Genomic DNA, 6,694 nt, shown 5'->3' with positions numbered 1-6,694 from the left:
TGACCTCAAGACATGATCAAATATTTTTGCAAACTTGGGATAGAAGGAAATTTCTTAAAACTTTAAAATTTATGTATAAAAAGCCTACAGGAAACCTTATACTCAACGGTGAAGCTCTAAAGATATTCCATTTCAAATAAAGAACGAGTGAAAAATGCCGGCACCATAACATCTGTTCATCATTGTAATAAGATTATAGCCAATGCAGTAAAGCAAGAAAAAAATTAAATAAAAGATATGTGAATTATTAATGAATAATAAAAACTGACATTGTCGATATAAATATATTGTTGAATATCTAAAGTAATATACAGATAAATTATATAGAATGAATTTAAACATTTAGTAAGGTTGCAGAACGCATATTCAATATACAAAAAATAATGTCATTTTCATATAACAGCAACAAATAGAAAATTAAAATTTTAAAGTTGTGTATGGGCTAAGTGGAAGTTTTCCCTTCACCCTCAGAAGGCTATGCTGAAAAATCAACTCACAAAAAGGCAGATTAATAAGAGAAAAGGCATACAAAGTTATTACTACTGTGCACATGGGGAGAATCAGAGAGAGGCTGCCCAGTGTCCCACTGGTGTACAGATGTTTATATACCCTACTTCTTAGGAGAAGGGACAATGGGGAAGTGTGGATGACTTGTAGGATATAACAAATGATTTTTAGGGAAGCTCAATGGGTTGAAGACCATAAAATAGGCTGGGACCAAGTGTGTTGGGACCACAGACCAGACAATGATTTGTAGCAAAAGTCTGTCCAGGTTTGTTGACATACTTTAGTATTTTTTCCTGCCATGTGGTTTTAGTTAATGACAACTCAGGGAAGGGACCAGAAGTAATTGTTTTCTTCCTTGGTAAATCTAGGTAAGGGAACTTCAGAGAACAGCCTCATCCTGTACTTTGGGAGAGGTAGAGGATTGAGAGACTGGGCAAAAGGAAGGTGGTGAACAACCGTTCTCCTTCGTGGGTCTGTAAATGGGGAAATTCTCTTCTAGCATCCGTTGATCTCTAAGGGACTTTGATTTAACATACTCATTATAGGAGCCATGTTTGGGGATAAAGTATCTTATGATTCTTCGTTCATTATTTACAATAGCCTTAAAAGGTGAGGTTCCCAGAAATCAATTCATAAAAGGTCTATATATCTCTATGAAGAAACCATAATACTATTGAGACATATTTCTAAACTGATTAAGTATAGAAATATATAATGAATATTGTTTGGAAGACTGAATATCATTAAATGATTGATTCCTCTCAAATTGATCTATAAAGATTCAATACAATGCCAATCAAAGCCCCAACAGGAATTTTATAGCACTTGACAAGGTGCCTCTGTAGCTTACATGGAAATGCAAGGAGCCAAAAATAGCCAAGACACTCTTGACTAAGAAGAAAAAAAAAAAGGGGGGGGGAGAGCTTGATTGAGCACATATCAGACCGTATCACAAAAGTATAATAATAAAGTTTGTGGTATTAGCTGTACAGCAGATACATTAGCAAGTAAAACAGAAAAAGAGTTCAGAAGCAAGCATGGTGGTGTGTGTCTATAGCCTCAGCTATTTGGGAGGATGTAGTGGGAGAATTCTTAAGCCTAGGAGTTCAAGGCTGCAGTTAGCTATGATTGCACCACTGCACTCCAGATTGAATGACAAAGTGAGACCTAGTTTCAAAAAAGAAAAAAAAGAAAGAAAAAGAGTTTAGAAAAAGATATCTACATATACCTACCTATAGGAAAACTTGATTTACTTGGAGAGGTAGCATGGAAGCCTATTAGATTATATATAAAATTGGCTCCAGGTGTATTATAGGTCTAAATGCATAAGACAAAACAAACTTGAAGAAATAATATAAAGGAATATCCTTAAATATCTCATGGGAGGAAAAGAGCTCTGAAACAAAACACTAAATCACCTTACTCATGAAGAAAAATATCAATAAATGTGATTACTTAAAATTAGAAACTTTTTTCATCAAAAGACATTATGAAAAAGGTGAAAGGGCAAGCTATAGAATGAAAAAAGGATATTTGCAAAATATATTACTGACCAAGACCTAATAATTGTAATGTATAAAAACTCATGCAGGTTGGGCTCGGGGGCTCAGCCTACAATCCCGCACTTTGGGAGGCTGAGGTGAGTGGATTGCCTGAACCCGCGGGTTCAAGACCTTCCTGGGCAAATTGGTGAGCCTTCATCTCTACAATAAATAAAAAAATTAGCTGGGCGTGGTAGCGCGCACCTGTAGTTCCAGCTACTTGGAAGGCTGAGCAGAGGGATCGCCGGGGCCCAGCAGGTCGAGGCTGTGGTGGCTGGGAGCGTGCCACTGCACTCCAGTCTGGGTGACAGAGTGAGACTTCAACCCAAAAAAAAAAAACAAAATAAACAAAAAAACAAAACTCATGCAAATCAGTAAGAAAAATGGTTTAAAGAAACAATAGAAGACAAAAATAAGCAAGACTTGACTTCAGAAAAAAAGGTTATCCAAAGAAACCATGTTTAATCTCATTAAAGTCAAGAAAAAGTAAAAAAAAAAAATTGAACAACAATGAGATATGACTATATACCACCAGGTTGGCAAAAATTAAAAACTATGACAATATCAAGCGTTGGTGAAGGTGTGGAGCATAAGAAGTTTTTATATTGTGTGGTGGGAGAATAATAATACAACCATTCCTGAAATCATGTGCCTTAAGACTAGTAAAATTAAGGATGTGTATTTTCTATGAACTTGAAATTCCATTCTGAAATTTCCTGCGGAAATGTCCTACGGAAATGTATAATTACATGCACCATTATATATGTGGAAGAAAAGTCATAATAGCATTTATTATAAGAGCCTCAAATTGGAGGCCAAACAAATGCCCACTGACAACAGAATGGATAAATAAATTATGATATGTTTCATACAATGGAATACAGCAACAAAAAAATGAAGAAAAAAAAAGACCCAGTTGAATGTAACAACATTTTTAAAAGTTTTAAAAATATAAAAATCAAGGAGAAAGACATCAAAGGTCCCATATGATTCCCATTTATATAAAATTTAAAACTAGCCAAAATTAAACTATAATGTTTGGTGATGCACACACCAATGGTACAACTCTAAAGCAAAGCAAGGAAATCACTTTTTATAAAAGTCCAGATCAAAGCACCACCATGGTCTGTAGAGGGAGAGAACATGCAGAGAGAGGCTAGCTGGTTCTATTTCTTGCTGTGGGTGGCAGGTTCAAGAGTGTTCACTTTACTCTGGAAGCAATACAGAGAATGAAGCCAGACTAGAAACAGGGAGGTGATCGATTTGGTCTCAGTTACACACAAAAACAGCAGAGACAGCTGAAAGATCCCTCTCTGCGTTCAGAGCCATCATCTATCATTAGCATCCAGTGATAGCAGGAACACTGATGCCAACATTTTTCAAAGTCTGCAGAAACGACTTGGCTTCTCCACCGAGCCTGGTGAGTCAGTTCAGCAGAAATCAATATCCATCCTCTGTTCTCTTCTTGCCTGCTGAGGGTGCCTGGAGTCCTTAAGTTTTTACTCCTGGCCTCCCACTTCCATATCCATTCAAAGAGTTCTCCTTCTTGTCCCCATTCTTTCTACCCTTTCTTGTCCCTCAGGGTGGAGACCTCAGGTGTGTAATAGCCCAGCTAAGATGTTCCTACCACAACACAGCTGAACACAGCATTCCTCAGGAGAGGACTTGTCATGTAAATAGGGAAAGCCAGAGATAGTGCTGCCCTAACCCCCACAGAACTAATCACCAAAAGTAGAGATGTCTTTGGCCCATGATAGGCAACTGGGAGAAATATTTGGGGCAAGCAACATAACTCACACATCTCCATAAGTATCTGAAAGACATAAGAAGGCTGATCAAATGGTCTCAAACCTAGCTACATCATGAATCACCAAAGGAATTTTTAAAATGCAGTTTCTGGATCCCAACCCCATAGATTCTGGTTTATTGAGTTCTAGGCAGAGCATGGAAATCTATATTTATAGTAACCGACACAGGTGATTCATGCAGGTGGCTCTGGTGCTTAGGAGCATTCCAGATAGTCAGAGCTCAAGTTCCTCATGCCAGGAACCATGCAGGCTCCCTTTGCTTGCATCCATGCAGTTTCCCTGGGTCCAACCTGAGCAAAATATGTTCCCCTAAGAATCTAACTTTATCACTCCTTGTTGCTTTCCAGATATCTCTATTGGTAAACTAGGACGTCTCCAACTATTCTTCTTTCCACTAGAGATTGAATGCATTGTTTTACTTGAAGATATACTTTAATATAAAGTAGTTCTGCATGCATGTAGGTACCCAAAGGAGAGCCAGGTTGGGAAATATGGCTGTGTGTTTATGTGATATCTTGGAACAAGGAAGAATACCGCTGAAGAGGTATTTTGAGGGCTGCAACATAACATGCTGGTGTGATTCCACACCAAAGTGCCCTAGAGCAGACATTCTCAAACTTTTGAGGCCAAACAAGTCCTTTATGTTTATGTGGATTAGGTACATTGATACTTGCTTTATAACCCATTAGTGTTAAAAAATTAAAACAAAAAACTAATATTTGTTTATGAATCATTTATAAATGACAATATCAAATTCATATATTAACATAAATATATTTTATGTGAAAAGTAACCATTTTCAAAAAAATTTAGTGAAAAGAATAACATTATTTTAACTTTATGCAAATCTCTTTAAGTTTGCATAATAGAAGACAGCTAGATTTTCATATCTTCTGCATTCAATCTGTTGCAATATGCTGTTTTGATGGAAATATATAAAGAAAATCAGACCTTACAAATATGTAGCTAGGGGAAAAAGGGAGTATTTTAATCTGCTTCTGCATATAATCTGTTGTGTTATAACATGCTATGTAACCTCTGGAAAATTCCACTGTACTTGTAAAAAGAAAATAAAAAGGCAAATGACATCTCAGTGCTATTATGAAAAGAGTTTTGACCGCACAGACCCCCTGAAATTTTCTCACTTGCCTTCCACCCCCACTCAGGTTCTAGACCACACTTTGAAGTCTGCTTCTTTAAAGGAAAACAATGCACTCATTTGTTTGTCTATATACAGCCACTGCTGTAATACTGTTGTCATGGAAGCAAAGTTGAGGTAGATAAGGTGGGCAAGCTAGGAGTCATTTGCATCTGTTTGCAGAGCTGGTTAAAGCACTAACTCTACCCAGATCCGATTTCAGCCTTTGCTTCAGACAACAGACACCTCAGTAGATTCTCCTGCCTCTGCTGGGAGCAAGAACCCAGATGCTCTACTTACTCCAGCTGCTCAGGGAGTGTCCAGGACTCTGGACAAGTGATTGCTTAAATTGAGGGAGAAAATGGTCAATATTCACCCCAAGGTCTATAGCATTTGCTAGGGGTCTGAATTCGGGCAGCATGCAGCACTTCATATTTTTGTCAGCATGGACCTCGAGGCCACCCTTCACCCCCATTCTCAACCTTGTAAACTCCTACTGCTTCCATCACTCACTACACAGGCCTCCTTGCTATACCTCTGATACACCAGGTACAAGCACACGTAGGGACTTCGCAGAGCTGTCCTCCTTCTGTGAATATGTTTCCCCCAGATATCTGCTTGGCCAGTTTCTGTGTTTTCTTCCAATCTTTGCCCAAATAGCATTTCTAAGGGAGGTTCACCCAAACTACATTTCTTAATACTTCAACTGCCAGACCAGCAATCTGGATGCCCTGACTATTCTGCATTTTTCTTTTGCAGTAGCATTTATCACCTATTAACATATTATGCAATGTACTTACTGGTTATGTTTATTGTTCGTGATCAGTATCTCTCATGAGACAAGCATCTTCATTTTGTTCACTGTTGTATTCCCAAGGCCAGAACAGTGCTCAGAATAGACTAGGCACCAATAAGTATTAGTTTAATGAGCCACCAGTAACATTTACACATGGGGAGGAAGCAGAGGATAACACAAACTTCCTGTAAGCAACCTGCCCCCAAAAGAAGGAGAAGGCTGAACCTAGCAGGCCCAGTTTAGTCTCCCCAAATTCATGACACATGGGTAAGCCATTCCTTCTTTTCTGAGTGGTTGAAGGGCAAGTAGAAATTGGGAACATGATATCTCCACAACATCAGAAATGGAAAAGAAGAACCCACCACTGACATTCCACAACCGTTTGTTTTCAACTCATTTGCACTTAACTCTTCAGGTTGTGCCCAGCCAGGGGTGTAGTGATCCTCAGAGGAGGAGATCAGAAGTTCTATCAAGACCATTCTGCTCTCTGCATCAGGAACTGCCCCAGTGCCAACCACTGCACCTGTGCCGTTCATTTCCCGACTGTGTCTATTCCACTGCTGGGGCTGGGACTTTGCAGACCACAATTTTCAGACTCTCTCAACAGTTTGCATCCTGTTAGGTTCTACCAAAAGGAAAGACAGGCAGGACACTGGAAGGAAGAACATGGTTTAAGGAGAGTGGGGACTTCCTGCTTGTCCTCCAAATACCAGCCTTACTGCCTCCTCTGTTCCTAGCAGCATCCAGGTGGCACCTCTCCTCAGTTGCATGGAGCTGGACCCAGGAGGCCCAGCATCAGCTCTGGGGTCTCCTCTGAATTCCTAGGATCACTCCACCTCTTCCCTTTTGTTCTCCCAATCTTCGGGATGGTAGCAGCTTTCTGCAGTTATCAATTTTTATGTCA

The sequence above is a fragment of the Carlito syrichta genome, unplaced genomic scaffold, assembly GCF_000164805.1.
Source record: "Carlito syrichta isolate Samal-C Ts95f unplaced genomic scaffold, Tarsius_syrichta-2.0.1 Scaffold305309, whole genome shotgun sequence".
Lineage (NCBI taxonomy): Eukaryota > Metazoa > Chordata > Mammalia > Primates > Tarsiidae > Carlito > Carlito syrichta.
Note: the sequence above shows the minus strand (reverse complement) of the source record.